Consider the following 19,589-nt stretch of genomic DNA (forward strand, 5'->3'; position numbering starts at 1 on the left):
GCCCCCACTCGCCACAACTAGAGAAAGCCCACGCACAGCAACAAAGATCCAACACAGCCAAAAATAAATTTATTTTTTAAAAATAATTAGTAATGCAACAATTAACAATTCAGGGTATAAAGCCCTTTTTCCCCCTTAATTTTGGGTAGTATCTTTAGAATAAATTCCTACATGCAGGATTTCTGGGTTCAAGGAACAAACATTTTAAGGCATCTAGTGAATTTTGCAAAATTGATGTCCAAAAAGTTTATAGCTATTTATGTTCTTACCAGCAATTTACAAAAATAGACATTCCACCACGTTAGTCGGCGATAAGAATTCTCATCTAAAAGCAACAAAAACCCGATTAACGCTTCATACATTAAAAGTTGTGTCTCTGTTTTAATCTGCATTTTGGGGGTTATAAGTGTTAACATTTATTAAACTACTGCTTTCTGTCACGACTTGTCTATTGTATCTGCTGCCCGCTTATCTCTTGTATATTGATTTGCACGAGCTCTCCATATATTAAATAGAATAACATCTTAACTATTCCATTTAGAGTGACCAATTTTTCCAGTATTTTTAGCTCATTAAAGCCTTAAATTATTATGGAGTAAAAGCTGTGATTTCTTTCAGGAAGTTTAGGCTTAGAAAGTCCTTCCTTCTACCCTTAATTCTTGTCCTGCAGAAAACTGGTACACATTCACTTATTTCATCTCCTTTTTCCATGATTAATTTTATATATTTTTAACTCTTAGATCTGACATTTATTTTTTGGCTATGGTGCTCCACGACAATCTAAATGGGTTTATTTCCAAATATTTAACGAGCTGTATCCAAGGCGTTTATTGGAAGTTCTTTCCCTCCTCCATTAATTCATACTATAATCATACATTAAATACCAATAAACAGAGAAGAAATGAACTGTAGAGATCAATATACTAACCACTCATTTAACAGATGAAAAACTGGTACCTCCTGAGTCAGCGAGCAGCTCGATCCCTCCGACGGGAGGGACAAAGCTCTGAGGATTCTTTCTTCCCCTTGTCCCTCGTGCTCCCGCCCACCTGACATTTACTCTCTTAGAGGGAGTAAAATATTACTGTGCATTACAGCCTTCCCCAATCACTGGTTAAAGATCTGCAGGAAATCAGGAAGCTGTACCTTAGAACTACATTCAAGCCAACATAATCTCAGATGGGAATGAGGGAAACCAAGGTGGACACAGAAGCCACTTGCTGGGCCTTATTTTTCCCATTCAAAGACCAGAAGGATTCTCTAATGTTGTACCAATCTACCTATGGGAGGGTTTCTGCAGGAGAAAAAAGAAAAGCAGACAGGAAAAGTACCTCACGTTTTTAAAAGGGATTCCTTACCGATGTGTGATTAGGGAATGGAAGCCATAGCAAGACAGGGAGTTTTAGGCTGTCTTCGTCAACGGTGCATCTCAAGAACCCAGAACAAGAATTCCGCAGGGGGCTTCACCGGTGGCGCAGTGGTTGAGAATCTGCCTGCTAATGCAGGCGACACGGGTTCGAGCCCTGGTCTGGGAAGATCCCACATGCTGCGGAGCAACTAGGCCTGTGAGCCACAACTACTGAACCTGCGTGTCTGGAGCCTGCGCTCCGCAACAAGAGAGGCCGCGACAGTGAGAGGCCCGCGCACCGCGATGAAGAGTGGCCCCCGTTTGCCACAACTAGAAAAATCCCTCGCACAGAAACAAAGACCCGACACAGCCAAAAATAAATACTTAAATAAAAGATTACTATTAATAAAAAAAACCGAACAAACAAAAAGAATTTCTCAGGAATAGAGAGGACGCCAAAGCCTCACGAGGCCCCTGTACCACTTTCTGCTAAGGGACCAACAGCCTAGAACACAGAGACACTGAGGGGAGGCCTGAGACACAGACACACTGAAGGGAGGCCCGGGGCACGGGGAAAATGAAGGGAGGCCCGGGACACGGGGAAAATGAAGGGAGTTGTGAGCAGTAGCCAATGTCTGAGGTCTGGAAACAGGGACGAGAGAATCCTTGCCAAGCCAGACATTTGCTTAATTGGTATTTTTCGTAATAGTATATAAAAGCTACAATGTGAATTCCCAAACTTTGAGGAGTTCCTAACTCCTAATGGATTCTTTGTATGTTGACTAAACCAGACTTTAATTTTGCCTCTGCTTTTAGGTTATGAGCTCCTCCAGTGTCGGAGAACAAATATATCATAAACGAACCAGAAATAATTACGAACAATTACAAATGAATGAGTAAAAAATAATTATAAGATATTAACAGGAAGCCCCAGCATTTACTTCTTCCTCCATGCTTAGGAAGTAGTTGGTTGGTAAGTCAAACTTTTTTTTTAATATCAAAAATATGTAAAATACACAAAACATTTTACCACATTGATATCTAGTCACGTTTACTTCATTTTTTTAGGAAATAAAATATATAGATATTGAAGCCACTTCTGCTATTTGAGCTTGAAATTGGTGTGTTTCCTTCAATGTTTTTGTTCTTTTACTCTATATGTAGTCACAAACATATACTTTTTATGTTGTAACGATGTGTGTAAATAATATTCGAATCCTTCTGGGATTTCCTTTCTACATTCAACAATAAATTTTTGAAATTTTATGCATCTAGTTTAGTCGTTGTAATTTTGGAAGAGCATTCTTTTGTATGGCTGCACCAAAACTTAATCTATCACCATACCGATGGACGTGTGGAGTATTTCCACTTTTTTCTCTATTATAGATGGTGCACTAATGAGCACTGGAATTGCTGCGTCATTCTGACGTGACATCCTCCAGCTTTACTAGATATTAACAAACTTCTTTTCAAAATTTAACACGCTCGGAAGATGTTTGGGGTTAGAGCAATGATCCCCAACGCTTTTGGCACCAGGGACTGGTTTTGTGGAAGACAATTTTTCCATGGATTGTGGGGGGGGGGATAGTTTTGGGATGATTCAAGCACATTACATTTACTCTAATTTCTATTATTATATTGTATAACAGAAATATTGTATTGTAATATATGATGAAATAATTATACAACTCACTATAATGGTGACAGGAGATGGAGCTCAGGCGGTAATGCGAGCGATGGGGAGCGGCTGTAAATACAGATGAAGCTTCACTTGCCCACCACTTGCCTCCTACTGTGCGGCTCGGTTCCTAACAGGCCATGACCAATACTGGTCCGTGGCCCGGGGGTTGGGGACCCCTGGGTTAGAGAGATAATGGGCAATAATACTTTTCTTCTTTATGCTTCCCTGTATATTCTAATTATTCAACCAAGAGTATTTGCCACTCTGGTAATATATTTAAGTTAAAAAAAAAAAGCTCAAATTTTTACACTACATTATCCAGATTACTTATGTATGTTAACATATATTGCTTGATATCGCTCTCTGATTTATTAGTGGACCCATGCTACAGATAAGCAAATGGAGGCTTAGGGAAGTTCTATGACTTATTTAGTTTGGTCAGTAAACTGGTCCCGTACCTTCTCTGAGTCTCAGTCTCCTCTTTATTATTTCCATCAGCCTACCTCACAAAACTATTGAGGGTGAAAAATAAGACAACTGACTTGAAACACCAAAAAATTTTAAAGTGACTTATAAATATATAATCCACTGGTTATCTTTTTTCACGATTATGTTCTTTACATCTCTGTCCCTGCTCTGTACACAGTGAGAAATAACTAAGTATGGAGGAATATGGGAAAAGGTACATTCTTACAAAACCTCGGGTACCATTTCAACTGTTCCTTCCCAAGGAAAGAAGTATTCGTTAGCCAATGGTTTACTGCCGGGAGATTTACTCCTTAGTCCTTGTTCGAAGCTTCATTCTAACGGTAATTTAATTCTTAGAGATGAGTAAATACAGACTCAAATGACAGAACAAAAAAAAATGGATTCAGTACTAAAAGCAAGTGCTTTTTGGTTTCAGATAATGCTCTTCACACGACTTCCTTCCTGTTTCTAAGAAAGCAAACCCTGGCAGAGTGGAGAGCTCTGGAAATACAACGCCTGGACGCAGAAAAGCTGGTGCCCGAAAACTGTTAAGGAAAAGCACAAACTGCTGCACACACGCAGCAAACCGTTTGTACTGTTGTGAGGGCGGTACAGAGCCAGCTAACCTGCACAGCGCTTCCAGTCCAAGAATACTCTAGGTTGAAAGGGACATAGCCTTGGTTCCCTGATAAAACCCAATAAAATCGCCACTATTTGAGTTGAACCAACAACGCTTCTGACAGTCACTTCTTCATTCCTTGCCTGTGGTATCTCACAGATCAAATTCTCCTGCATTAATTCTATAACAACATTTTGATATCGGTCTGAATACCAAAGGGTATTGGATTTGAAAACCTGAGACATTTATGCAAAATATTATGCTTCCTTAGCCTCAGAGAAGACTTGGAGAAAGAAGTGAATGAAAAACACCTAGCTCTAGGTTCCTCAGATATTAAACAGATTTGCCATATGTATGACCCAGAAATTAACACTCGTAGGTGTCTACCCAAAAGAAATGAAAACAATAAGTCCTCACAAAACCCTGTACACAGACGTTTACAGCAGCATTATTCATAAGAGCTAAAAGATGGAAACAGCCCCAAAGTCTATCAACTGACACATGCATAAACAAAAAACTGACCCACGGATAGCCCCACAGTGGAATATTATTCAGCCACAAAAAAGAATGAATTACCGATACATGCTACAACATGGATTAACTTCAAAAACATTACACTAAGTGAAAGAAACCAGTTAAAGAAGACCACACATTGTATGATTCTGTTTACACAAAATGTCCAAAATAGGCAAATCTAGAGACAAAAAGTAGCCTAGTGACTGTCCAGGGCCAGAGGGCAGGGGGGGATGGGAAATGCCCATGGGTAAACGGTTTCTTTCTGAGGTGATGAAAATGTTCTAAAAGTAGATAGTGGTGGTGATGGTTGCACAACTCTGTATATATTACAATATATTACAAGCCACTGATTGTACACTTAAAATGGGTGAACTTTATGGCACGTGAATTATATCTCATAGTTGTTTAAAAACACAAAACAAACTCCTGGCCCTACAGAAGACAAAACCTAAGCATAGTCAGCTCTCAGGCCACGTGTGATAGAACCACGTGTCCTGGCACTGTCTGAATGAAGGAGTGAATGAGGCCGAGGGGAGTTCCAGCCTGCAGGAAAGAGGGGCTCTCCCCTCACCCAGGGAACAGAGCAAGATGTCGGGGCCCAGGTCTGCTGATGCAACGCTGGCGCCAGCCTGAGCGCTGCCGGGGTGTAGAGAGGGTCTTCTGACACTGGCATGACTTCTGGGAGGCTGGGCCACAAATAAGGCAGGGGGGACCTCACCTCTGATCCTGAGTATAGCCTGTGGGAAAGGCTGGAAGGATTTTCACCACCTCTGAGTTTTCCAGGCAGCCCCAAAGAGCAGAGGGAACTCACCCCCAGACACACGCCAACAGCCGCTACTGCCACAATCTAGGCTTTGGCTTAAGGTCCAGAGGAAATCTTCAGCGGATCAAAGGTGTTTTGCCCTTCATGCAAGGCTGCTCTGAATACCTGAGACTGAATACTCTGCTTCTGGTCAAACCCACTCAAGTTGGAAGTAGACCGTGTTTGCTATAGCGGACTCACCATGATTAAATTCGGATGAAACTTCAAGGCTCAAATAGGCGGAAGAAATGCTACTTAGAGCTATAAGGTCAGCTGCCCTTTAATGCCAAGCGGAGCAGAGGCTGACAAAGCTTCCCCGGAGCAGAGCTCCATGAGGCAGGCGTGGTGTCTGGGGGCTCACACGGTCCCCCCAGGAGCCAGCACGCCCCCCCGCCCCCCGGCCACCACGGCAGACATTACGCGAAGAGTTCATGAATGAAACCTGGAGAGTTGCCAAGAGTGGGTTAATGAAATCCTGGGGAGATAAGTAATTGAAGGGAAAGAAATGGATCCATCCGTCCCTCAACATCGAAATCTTCACATTTTCTGGATGGTGGAAGGCGAAAGAAGCAACAAGACAGAAATCAAGAATTTATGTCCCTGGGCTCCAATTTTAGCTCCAGAAGACTTTCTCTTTTCCCAAAGTCAGCGTGGTGAATTTGGTCAACGTCCTGCATCAAATTCAAAACGTTCGCTGTGCTAGTGTCACTGAGCCCCTGTGGCCAGGGAGGGGTCAGGGCAGCTGCCCCAGTTTTCCTCTAAACTCTTGCTATGGAAATTAGTGTCCCCAAACGGGATGCTGGGATAGGGATAAAGTGACGAGGAAAATGGGACTTATTTCTCATCTGTCTTTAGTTATGAAGGAGGCCTGTAGCTTCCTGCTGCCTTCTTATAACAGGGGACCTTGAATGCTGAGTACCTGAAGGGCTCCACAGTGTAAAGGTAGCAACCTTCACGCCTGAGCAGGGGCTCAGGAGCCAGCAGCTGGCTTGCCTTTATCAGCTGCTTGACCCTGGGCAAATTACTGAACCTCAGTTTCTTCACTTGTAAACTGGAGACAGTAATAGTTCCTACTTCACGGGGTTGTGGTGAGGATTAGTTGTTTCTAGAGCCCTGCCTGGTACGTGGCAATTTTAAATGTGGCATCATCTTCACCATCCTCATCACCATCACCATCACCATCACCACCGTCACCATCACTGTCATCATCACCGTCATCGTCACTGTCATCACCATCACCATCATCACCATCACCATCGTCACCATCATCGTCACCATCACCATCACCACCGCCTTTGTCATGGCTCTGGCTTTCCTTTTGTCCCATCACTTTCCTGCTAGTCACCCTCCTTCCATCAGTGGTCCAAGTTCTCCCAGCCCCTTGGAAACACCTAGAAAACTTAAAAACAAAAACAAGGAACCAGTGAGTCGACTAGCCGGTCCAAGGCAGGTGATTCTAACGAACAGGCAAGGCTGAGCCCACAGCCGAGACTCTGCCAGTGAGACCTGAATTCAGGGAGTGAGTTGCGGCCCCTTCGCCACAGCAGCCGTTTCCTCCCTTCACAGGATCCGTGGCTGGTCCCCTGACTCTGCATCGAAGACCAAGTGTTTGTGCAGGTCACCAAGGCCTCCACCGGTAGCTCCACATCGGCTCACTCCTCCTGCCTTTGATTAAACCCCCTCCTCCTTCTGTTTTAATGTCAAAGACTCCATTTCGTGCTTGGAAGGCCAGCTCAGAGCACAGCTTCTGAAATGAGGGCCAAGCCGGGACCAGGCTGCAGGCCACCGTGACCCCCACTGGGTCAGACCCCCACTGGGTCCCTCACCTGGGTCAGCCAGAGACATGTTCTGAATGAAGGAACTATCTGGAAAGCTAGAATGTATAACTAAGTTGCCAAAAGGTAAAACTGACAGAACTTTTGTTTCGGTGACGAGCTTTCCAGTGTCACCTGGACTCTCCTGCCTTAGGAAATGAAGTCCGCTGGGGCCAACATGGACAGCTCAGGACCATGGCTCTGCTGTTCATCAGTCAGTCTCAACCAGTAGTCATCTTTTTAGTTCCCCGTTCTCTCTTTTCCTGCCCTGCCATCAATTGCTGCTTTTCTACCATTTACCCAGGAAAACGGAGAACCAAGCTTGTTAAGCCAGCATTTCAGTGTCTGGCGTGCTAAGTAGGTTTCCGGAAAAATCGGATTAGGCCTAATGAAGAACACAGGCTTTTGATGATAACGTTTCTCACTTTATACTTAAGATCTGGGGCTGCGTTCCACATGGCTGGATACGTTACCATCTCTTAAATGGGATATGTTTCAGCAGACGTTTGGTTTAATCTGAATTAGATAAACTCCCTGTTGTCAGAGAGTACCTTTTCTCCACTTTCCCCCCAGAATGCCAATCCCATCGCCTGTGTCACACAAATATTCTAATGTGAATTTCCCTGGAATAGATGGCAGTACTTCTAATGCACAGACCCCACAGCACCTTGATAATCTGACAGCACTATTTCCATTTTCAAATGATTACTATGGGGACTTCCCTGGTGGTCCAGTGGTTAAGACTCCACACTTCCAATGCAGGGAGCACGGGTTCGATTCCTGGCTGGGGAGCTAAGATCTCACGTGCCGAGGGGCGTGGCCAAAAAGTTAAAAAAAGATAATTATGAAATGTTGGGTCAAGTGACACTTCATATAATGCACTTAATAACATGATTTTAAAAAGAGCATGTACACACACACACACACACACACACAAGAGGCCCACCCTTCTTCCTTATTACTCTCTAATACATTAAAAAAAAAACAGCTTGCTTGTGCCTGGGCAAAGTTCATAGGTCAGATTTTTTTTTTCATCCAACGTCTTACTGTAAAGGAAAAAAAAAAGTGGTCTATTGGGGTAGTTAGGTATCGGGCTTTCTTTCCATCTCTTACAATGAGCTCTATCCAAGCTTTTCGTTTCACACAGGAGGTTTGGGTGAGGTTACTCTGCAGAATGTGAGACCCTTCGAGTGAGGGGTACCTTTATGATAGCTTGTTAGTATCTGAATTGGCAAAGTTCACCTGTCTGACTGTTCCGTTCAGATTTCAAAAGATAACCCCATGCAGGAAGGTTTTATGAGAACAGGAAGATAACTCACCCCAAAACGATAAGATAACAGATATCAGCCAGCCATAAGAGTTGATTCCTTGTCCAAGAGATAGTCAAGGTATTGGGAGAGGAAGAGAGATCAGAAAGAAAAGAACAAGGGCTGGGCTCATCTAGAGAAGCTATTACTCCATTATCAAGGGAGGGAGGGCACAAAAGGTGGGTGACCAGAGACAGAAAGGGATCCAAGCAACCTTCCATCAGTTAGACCTTCAGGAGCAGAGAGACACAGAGAAGAAAACAGTCAAGGTGGGTAAACTCAGGGATTACTCAGGCCCGGCCCCATCCCATCCCATCCCATCCCATCCCCAAGACTCACCACTGGAGAGAGTAGGAAGGAGGGGAAGGGAAAGGACTGTTCCTTCCCACAGCCAGCTACAGGTTATCCAGCTCAGTCTTTTCTTCTCAAAAATGTCCACAGAAATATTGCCTTCTGCAGAGGAGACTAACTGTGAAGGGTCTGGAGCTATGGCCTAAAGCCATCTAAACAACGCAGCCTGAAAAGTCTTCTGTATTGTCCTAAAAGATCATGTAAATTTTGCATTACGTCATGGCATGTCCATGTTTGTTTTCTTTTTAAAAATTCTTTTCCCTTGGATCTTCTGGCAAAATTGATGCTTGAGTGAGCTGGGCCCAGTTTACCCTGCGACTGGCACATGCCCCAGATGGTCCCAGGATGAGGTGGATGAAGAATTTGCATCCAGCCTGGACCCTTCCTTAATGGGATCAGGAAACAAGGGCCCAGGATGTGCCAGGCCACTTCCCAGTGCCAGGGGACAGCACAGACCAAGGAGCCCAAGGTCACACAGAGAGTAAGCAGGTGGCCACAGCTGGGGCCGAACCCAGGCTCTGCGGCACAGCCCTGCTCCACCTACGCCACGCTACTCCCTGTGGACCTAAAGGCTGCCAGCCTACTAGGCCCAGCAGAAAGCAGCTAGAGAAGGGGGCCTGGTAGTCTCCGGACTCTCATTAATGAAACGCTCCTGTGGCCTCTGACAAGGGCAGGACACCTTGACCGCCAGGAGGATCCTCTCCCTGCCCAGAGAAGCAGGCAAGGTTATGTCATGTGCTCATTAGCAAATTGCAGCTCAGGGCCCGCCCAGCACCCACAGGACACGGCGAGCTCCCAGCCTTGCAAAGCACAGACAGTATGTCTTCTCTGGGGAGTCAGGCCAGAGGGAAGCTTTTTAAACCAGACTGTCTTAAAGACAAATCACAGTTCAGAAGACAGCAGCAGTGGGAGAAAGGAGGCAGTGCCAACCTGGCTAAAATTGGAACCCACATAAATAATTAAAATAATCAGGCACATCGAAAATATCTCTGTGGTCCTCTCTCTCTGCTTCCCTTAAACGTTAACTCTATTATTCCTCTAGGAATGGAGGTCAAATGAGGATTTTACAGACACCATGAAACTTTATTATATTGCTTGGTCTTAAGTAACTTCTTAAACTTCTGCATGATTTGGGAGGTTAAGATGAATTTCTGCACATTTTGAAGCTATGGAAATCCTTTCCCCCTAAAAGAAGATCCAGGGAAATTGGGGGCAAGAATACATCATACAAGTAAATAAGATGCCTGTATAATTCTTTATAGATCAAAAGTCACAGTCTTTGCTCCTCTAACAGGTATTGCTAGCTCTGTGACTCAGGAAAGCTAGCTAACCACTCTGTGCCTCAGTTTCAAGTCAGACTAGAGAAAAGAATTCACAACCCACAAGGCTGGATAAGGACAAGATAGGATCGGACAGGCAGAGCACACGGTACAGTAGCAGATGCTGAATAACGGGGGTTGATATTATTAATGTGCATAAATGACTACGTTACAAAGCATAATAGAGGTGACCCTTTGGGAAGAGTATTACAGGAAAGGTTTCTTTCTGTATTTACTATCCCAGAGCATCAAAGAGGCCCTCTGTACAACCCATTACAAAATCCTGGGGCTCCATCTCCCGGAGTTCTCAGCCCAGCTCTTTCTGCGTCATCCTCCCAGGCCTGGCCTCCACCTTCGTCTCCTGCCCCGAGGCACCAGCCTGACGGGGCTCTCCCTGCCTACGATGACAGCCAGATCAGTTCACAGGGTCCGAGGGACGGGGTGTCCCCCACCTCGCTGTCCCTGCTGTCCAGGCCCCTTCACCACCTGGCACACTCTCATCTCTGATCACTTCCTGATTCACATCCTGCTCCTCTGTAAACAGAGCACTCCAGCGTTAGCACCCCGCTTCTAGGAAGCATTTCTGAAGCCCCAGACTGGATGGAGGATCCGAGGCTCCCCTTTCTATGCTCCCACAGCGCTCTGCACTCTCCCGCCAGTGTGTTAAAATGATCCACTTAGGTTTCTGTCCTGTCCTCCAGGCAGTGACCCTGTCTGGCTCATCTGTGTACCCTCAGTGCCCAGCCAATAATAGGCTGGACACAAGGATTCAGAAACGCTGTAAGAAGATTCTGGAATTGTGTGGGGTGTGGGAATAACAGACTCACTCCACTCACTCCCATCTTTCAGGTCCTGGAAGGGAGGAGGGAGAAGGGCAGACAAAAGGAAGGGACAGCGCAGAGACTAGACACCTCGTGAGCCCCAGGCATGGGGCTGGGGAGCGGGCCTTACCTGAAGCAGGGCGGTCCAGGACCAACAGGGAAGGTGGCCTCCAACCCAGTGGGAAGCGCTGGAGACAAGAGACCAGGAGGGAGAGGCTGAAAACACACACCACAGCTGGAGGTCTGTGCTCAGAGACAAGTGATTACTAGTGAGACCTGGGCCTGTAGCACGTGGTTCCCGGTGTAGACCCAGGAAATGGGGTGAATCAGCAAATCCCAGCAAAGGCGAGGTCAGTTATGCCAAGCAGCTCGCAATCTTCCTATAGGTATGTTAATCCATCCCACCCAGAGTTTAGGCCACCCTGTCGGCCAGGCCCAAGGGCAGGGTCTCCCTAAACAGAGTTCTGAGTCAGGTCCCCCCACCCAGCCCCGCCCAGCTCCCTCCCTGCAGCCTCGGGTTACAAGGTGACTGCGGCAGGTTTGCCAGAGAAAGGGCACTAAACTTCGAATACATTCCAGTTACAGGTCTGCCTTTCACTTATTTTATTATTATTTTCCAATTCCTGTCTATTTATTAATTTCAGTGAATGAATTGCACCTTTGGTTTGGACTCATGTCTGTAAACCTGGGGAGTACAGGTTAATCCTGAGGGACGCGTTTGCTTGGATGGGGGAGCCGACCACGTGAGCTCAGACGTGGCAATTCCCTAAAGCAGTGGTTCTCAAGTGCAGGTGACTTCGCCCTTCCAGGGGACATTTGGCAGAGACTGGGGCATTTTGGGCTGTCACAATTGGGGCAGCGGTGGCATCTAGACGATGGAGGCCAGGAACGCACAGGACGGCTCCACAACAAAGACTTACCTGGCCCAAAATGTCAACAGTGCTGAGATTAAGAACTTGCCCTAAGGGGAGGGCGCGGGGTGGGGGGGGTGAGGGGTGGTGATGAATTGGGCCGTTGGGATTGACGTGTATACACTGATGTGCATAAAATTGATGACTAGTAAGAACCTGCTGTATAAAAAAATAAATAAAATTAAATTAAAAAAAAAAAGAACTTGCCCTAAAAGGAATGTCAACCTTGGAGGACCTGGCTGGAAGGAATCAGCTCAGGCACATCTGACCCTGGATCTCTTGTGCCCACTTTTTGTCTAGGCTACAGCAACCATTCAGTGCCAGGCGTGCTGCTCTGTGCTAGAAACTTCCATGAGAAGCCCCCCGTGCAGTCACGAGGCTAGAACTGTAAAGGATTGTCTATAATGTAATAGCATCTGGAAAGAGTGACTTTTAGGAAAAATGAACGGGATTGAGGAAGAATATCAAGCCAGCAGAGGCCAGAGATTCGGGAGATAGAGGCCCAAAGGGCGACACACATTTGGGAAGGAAGCTACTCCCCTCGTCTCCTTTCAACCTACCCTTCCCCACAGCAAAGGAGAGAGGAAAGGGGAGGTTTTAGATGATGGCATTGATTGTGTGTTGACGGCTGCAGCATCCTGGGAAGAAGCGCCAGGTATGGATAGACTCTTTAAAATTTCATCAGCCTGGGTTAACCTCTGCCCCAAGAGAGGTGACAGCTCAGGAGGGAGCTGACAGAGATGGGAAGAAGACCCAACTTCACTCAGTTCATTTCTCCCATTCTCATTTCAAAGTCTGTCTAAGATAAGCACTGGTGGTATCTTTTCAGATAACACTCTGCCTTTAAACTTGCTAACTGATCTGTTGACAACCAACAACAGACAAGAAACGCTAACTCCATCTACCCATGGCCTTGGAAACCACTGAGATCCGCCATAGCAGATATCCTTAAGAGCAACTTCTTGGCAAAGTTCAATCCTTGGTTATAAATTGGTTTTGCGAACAGTTCATATTTAATTTGATGTATGAACTGCACTGTCACTCAGATGTTTTCATCACAGGACCTGTTCCCTTCCCCCACCGTAACACCTTTCTGGCTAAACCACAACAAAATAACAAAGCCCCCTGAAAACTATTAGAGTAGTTTGTTTAGAAGTACGGCTATTAGTCCCCCCCCTCCACCTCTCCAAGTTCTAAAATACTACTCTCTCTTCCAAAATTTCTGAAGCTCCTAAAGTGTAGGATGGAAGGCATGCAAGGGAAAGTCCATACAGTAGAGAGCTGTTCACAACTGCAGAAATACTGTGTGTCTATGTCCCAGGCACTGGGCTGGCCCGGGCATAGATGCATAAATACGATACCATGGAAATAGGGGATCAGCAGTGGGGTACCATGGTCTTGGGTCCAATCTCAGCTCTGTTACTTATTATGGTATTAGGGGAGTAACTTACTCTCTCTCAACTTTACTTTATCTAAAATGCAAACTGGTAACAGTTTAACTTGCTCGTTTGTTATGAGGATAAAGGGAATGAATAAATGTGAGGTCTGTGTAAAACACTTGCCCATAGGGTGCTCTCAGCACAGGTGGGCTGCTATCATTATCATATATATCCTACAGGTTGGCCAGTCACCTCAGCGTCCCTGATGGCTTCTACAGGTTACCTGTCATCCCCCAGGCTGAGGAATAATCTCCTGCAGGAATTTCAGTGTCCGGTTTCAAACTACCATGAGGTACACAAGATGCCTCTTCTCTCGTAGGATCCTACATAGAAATGACCATGAAACAGCCATCATGTGTGACCCAAGGTCAGAGGGGAGAGATTGGAACAACTTCCTGCTGAAGGGAGAAGCTGATCTCACCCACAATCAAAATAACAAAGAAGAGGGGGAATTTGCTAAACGGTTTTTTCTCTAAAGGTCAGGCGGGCACTGGAGGGGGGGCATTCCGGATGAACTCAGTTAGGTTGCCCATATCATTTCCGGCTGAAGGTAGAAATCACGTGCGGTCAGACAATCCTGCTGAGAGGAGCTGCATGACAGCAGGAAATACAAGCAGGAAGTGTTGCAACAAGGTTTTAACATTATTTATTCGGGGTATTTAGATTTAAAGTGTTGACACCCACTTGCTTTTGTCGAACAAGACATAGACTTGCAACATCTTATGGGAAATCTAATGGCAAGAGGATTATCTAGTAAACCAATGGGCATATAATTTGGATGCAGTTGGGAGTCTGTCTTTTTAAAATGTTATATTTTGAGTCCATCTGGAGGGACCTATAGTCCCACGGAGTCTACAGGGAACTCACTCTGAGGGAACTTTGAGAGATTATCTCACTCAGTTTGTATTTTTCAGAAAGAGAATTTACAAGCCTTCCGCCCTCTGTGCCTCTGTGACCCCAGGGTCAAATCCTCACTTCTTGCATATCGTTAACAAATGTTTACTGACATCAAACAAGCAAACCAATGAAGGAAGAGACAAGAAAGTTATAAGATGAACAGTCAACTGCTAAGCACTCTCTCCCTCTCTGCCCAGAACAATCTATGTATAAAATTGTTCAATGAAAGAAGCATCTGGTGCCATTAGCCAACAGATGCTTCGATCAAAAACAATTACCCCTGTATATTACACAATGGAATATTACTCAGCCATTCAAAAGAGTGAAATATTGCCATTTGCAGCAAAACAGACAGACCTAGAGATTATCATACTAAATGAAGTAAGTCAGGCAGAGAAAGACTAGCATTATATGACATCACTTTTTTGTGGAATCTAAAAAAATAATAAAAATTAACTTATTTACAAAACAGAAACAGATTCACAGACATAGAAAACAAATTTATGGTTACCAAAAGGGAAAGGGGAGGGGGAGGAAAAAATTTTAAACATGGGATTAATAGATACACACAACTATATATAAAACAGATAAACAAGGACTTCCTGCATAGTACATGGAACTATATTCAATACCTTGTATAACCTATAATGGAAAAGAATCTGAAGGTGTACACCTGAAACTAACACAATATTGTAAATCAACTATAGTTTAATTAAAAAAAAAAAAAGAACAATACGCCCTGGTTTAAGGGGCTGTTTCTACATCTGTCTCTCTGCTAGTTCCTGAGCATTTTTAGGGAAGAAATAGTTTCCCATTTATTGCTAGATCCATGATATATAGTGCCTGACACATAATACTGATATCAGTTGTTGAGTGAATGAGTAAATGGATGGGTGGATGGATGATATATATATGAATGAATGAATGAATGAATGGCGACTGAAAGGTAGGACTAAAGGTGAAAGGAAGAAGTAAAGCAAACCAGACTGGAACACAAGTAGAAAATCTTTGTGGAACAAGTCTTGAAAAATAAAGAAAGACAGGTTAGATAGATTGTTCCATGATAACGTTCACCAAAAATTGCTCTTGTTTTAAGATATTTCCTCTTATTCAGTCATTAGAAGAGAATGGAGATCACCCAGTCACAGTATCTCCCTTAAAAACCCTTCGGATATTTGAAAACTAGCTATTTACACTGTATGCGGTTTTGCTCACAGTGTGTCCACAGCACTCGGCACACAATAAATGCACAAGAAATACTGTTAAAAGAACAAGTTCATGATTTAAGCTTCCTCTTTCCCAGAACCTTAGCAGTGATTCTCTCGGGTCCATACATGAAGCCAAATTTCCGAGTTCCAAAACTTTCCAAATGGATTCTGTCCTGAGACGAAGATTATTGCATTAGAGTTGCCCAGGTTCTGGGTGATGTGAGATAGTTTTTAAGCCCGGCGTGATTACATATGATCATTTAGGCGTCAAAAACCTTTCAGAACTGTGAACACAGTGTCTTCCCATACCCATTAGACCTCCTTTTCAGAATACAGCAGATTGCACAAAATATAGTAAGTTTGCCAAATGTTCATCTGAGCATCCCACAATTTAAAGCAACAGCAATGGTCGGTATTATTAGAATGACGTTGTGGGTGCATGTGGAGTTCCCGCATTCAAATTTCTGACTTGTTTAAAGTCTGATTTAAGTCTGATTGCAGTTCTTAGAGCTTCAGCTCAAGAATAACTGAATTACGAAGGATTCTGCCTCCTACTTACACAGTCCTTCTTTTCTACCAGTCTCGTTCTGGGTTAAACAAAATTCTGTCCCTGAATCCCTACTAGTTCTTTCCACCAGCACAGACTGCTCCTGGGCTATTTCCATGCTAAAGATGGACTTCTCCCTGCTTTGGACAAGAACCTTGAACCAGGACCCATCTCTCACCATCCGTCCCTGTTACCTGAGACACCTTTGCCTCTTCGCCTTGAATCATCTGTCCCCTCCCCTTCAAACCTTCAATGCCACCATCCTCTACTTCTTCCCAGACTCACAGCATCTCACTTCTCATATCCCTCTTGCCCTGCCTCCTCCTCTCCAGCTCTGTGCCCATCTACACACTTTGTCACCCCTATTTGGAGGATTTTAAACTTCAGAGCACAGACCACCACTTCTGTTTTCTTCACAAACTTGACAGCACACAGTTCAGAGCCATGAAATCCCAACACGATGGTGACTGACTCCAGCTTCACCAGTTATTTCCTCAGCATCATCTCCATCCAGCCTCTTTCACTGGACCCAGAATTTGCTTTGCATCTATAGCTCCACTGACCTTCTCCGGGTCAAGACTGTTAATTATGGGGTTTTTTGTTTTTAGTGTGTGTGTGGTACGCGGACCTCTCACTGCTGTGGCCTCTCCCGTTGCAGAGCACAGGTTCCGGACGCGCAGGCTCAGCGGCCATGGCTCACGGGCCCAGCCGCTCCGCGGCATGTGGGATCCTCCCGGACCGGGGCACGAACCCGTGTCCCCTGCATCGGCAGGTGGACTCTCAACCACTGCGCCACCAGGGAAGCCCTTGTTAATTATGTTTTTAACTTCTACTCAGGGTCTGATCATAGGACAGTGATTTCCCTTTTTTTTTTTGGCTGAAATTCCAAACAATTCTTGCTACTTTTCCTTTGAACTCCATTTTACAAGGATTTTTGCTGTGAAACTCCTATATTTGGAAACTCAAGAGCACTCTTACCACACACTTGACTTACACACTTTCCATCTGCTCCGCAGGGTCATGTAGTAAAGTCCACATCCTCGAGGACCATCTCAGGCTGGAAAAACCGTAACTTAGTCTGACTAGTTTCCACACTTTGCAAACATCGCAAACCTATAAACCTACAACTGTTCATATGTACTAACATGTGCTTTTCAAAACAAGAGTCATATTTTTTAATGACACTTTTCTGTGTTTTATGACTTTTTAACTAGTTCTCTTGTCTTTACTTAGTTCCCGTTAGTTTTGTGCCACGCTATTTAGCCCCTTTTTTAGATAACTTTTGTATCTGAAATACTTAAGACCTCTTGCACTATAAAAAGTTTTATAAGTCAGAGACAACAGCATGTTGAGATAAGGATCTTGGCAAGCAGAACCTCATTAAATCACCCCTTCTTCCTGCTTCCCTGAGGAGGGGTTACTCTGAGCTTTCTAAGTGATGCTTTTGGCTTCACAGTGGAAAGGCATTGTGAAGGCTAAGCCAGCTTCACAAATCTTTATCCAAAACTACAGATAATGTTAAGAATCAAGGGTGAGATTACTATCGATTGGTCTTATAAAGCCTAATTTGGTAATTCAGGATGCCCATTAGAAGAATGGTGTCTGTTATCGAACATCTCCTCAGATGCACTGAATAAAAGCATTAATTTGACTCCTACCTGTTAATAAGCCCATTTGGACTATGTTCAACAGCTGTGTCACTTGATTTTAATTATATTTAACTTTGCTTAATACTATGTAGATGATACTATTTTTCTCTCATGTTTTATATTTTTCCTGAAAATCAACTTTTTCTCTCCATAGAGGATACTTAGAAGATTCAGTAGTTTCCCTGCCCAACTACACACACACACACCACATATCACACACATCAGATCCACATACACACCACAGACACACACTTTCTTCCTTATGATCTTTTTTTTTCCCAACTGAGGATGCTTGACTAACAATCACAGCTGGGTTAATCTCTTCCCAGTTTTAAAAAAGAGAAGGTCTATGGACCATCAGCTTAAGGAGAGTGGACAGCTGATCCATATTAGGACGACGCCCGAAAAACTGAGAATCCTGCTGGTAGTTAACATTTGTTACTCATTTACACTTGTTGAACTTGGATTGTGTGCTAAGTAAGTTCAGACTAGAGCAAAGACCCCTCTTTTAAACATTCAGACTTTTAGGCAGACCTGGGCAGACAATAACGTCAGTGTGAATTCTCAAACACCCTCTACAACTTTTTCCAAGGATCTCACCTCCTCTAAAGAAGTGCTCTTCCCCGCCCCCCGCCACTTAGTTTGATCACAGGATTAATATCACGTCTTGAGAACAGTTTAGGTTTTCAAAAAAGACCAGAAACTGAAGACTTACATAAACATCAGATCATTCCTTTTTCTAATTCCCAGATATGATGAGGAAATTCATAGGCTGAAAATTCAGTAAATAAAGAGGTAATTACAAATGCCCGTTTCCTTGACAACTCCCCTCCCCCAGCCCTCCGGTGATAGGGAAAAACCAAAACGGGGGTGAGGAGGGGTAGCCGCGAAGCCAGGTTGCCTCCGAGCAGCCTGGGCGAGAACCAGCGCGGAAAGCAGCCGACGCGCAGCAAACACAAATAAAGCAATGGATATCGGGGCTGCACTTGGGTGTAGTATTTTTGTGGTTGCCATAGAAACGGCAGAGACGGAAGAACATGTTGCATGACACAAAAGAGACCGATCGGTAACAGGAACCTTCTCCCCGGCTTCGTCTATTGCAGAGAAAATTATTTCACCCGAGGCGGCGGGGGCTGGGCAGGGGGAAATGAACCCCAGCACGGCAGCTCGAAATCACAGCGCGGACGGCCACGCTCCCCCAGCTGAGCACAAAGAAACGGTTCTTGTGCGGCAGCAAAGCCCCCGCTGCCTTCCAGAGCTGCCCCTCCACGTTCCCACTGTCTCCTCACTTCCTTCTCCGCCTTCCTCTCCTCCTCTTTCTTACCTACCCCTTCCAGAGGTTTTAATGAAATCCAGCCCAGGAGAGAATAAGGGTGATAGAGAGAGGGGTGCAAACATCCGCCACGCCCAGAGGTGAAGTCGCCTGGAAATAGCACGAACGGCACATACCTCCTTTCTGGAAGCCCTGGACACATGGACTTAGAAATCAGAAACTGAAAGGGAGCAGGCTGGGGTGCAGAAATTGCCACTAGTTTATAGGAGCTGTAAGTCAGCCAACACTGGAAAGAAAAAGCGAGACTCCACCCATGGGGTGGACTCTTCGGAAAAAAAAAAAAGTGGTCCTCAGCTGACGTCTCTCCCCACCCCATGTCACTTCCTTTTAAAGCTACAATTTAGCAGTTATGGGGAGGGAGATACGAGCTGGTGTAACATGAGTCCCTCCCCCTCCCCTTCCAATTAGTGTAAGGAAGTGCTTCAGCTGGCTTCACGTCTGAAATCTCTGGCCGGAGAACCTGCCAGAATCGGAACAAAGCCCGCTAGGTGGCCTTTCTTTTTCGGCCGCGCCTCCCGAATCCTGTTGCATCCCTATGCCGACATGGCTCCTCCAACCT

General features: G+C 44.9%; 1 protein-coding gene across 1 annotated transcript in view; it reads right to left on the minus strand.

The window, feature by feature from the left end:
• AGPAT4 (1-acylglycerol-3-phosphate O-acyltransferase 4) overlaps positions 1 to 19,239 on the minus strand; it is a 106,738-nt gene extending 87,499 nt beyond the window's left edge. Inside the window, exon 1 of the mRNA XM_082668548.1 lies at positions 19,147 to 19,239. The gene's annotated coding sequence lies outside the window, so the exon portion shown is untranslated. The remainder of the gene's footprint in view (positions 1 to 19,146) is intronic.
• Between the last annotated feature and the right edge of the window lie 350 nt (positions 19,240 to 19,589).

Source organism: Grampus griseus, assembly GCF_964374135.1.
Source record: "Grampus griseus genome assembly, chromosome: 13".
NCBI classification, from domain to species: Eukaryota; Metazoa; Chordata; class Mammalia; order Artiodactyla; family Delphinidae; genus Grampus; species Grampus griseus.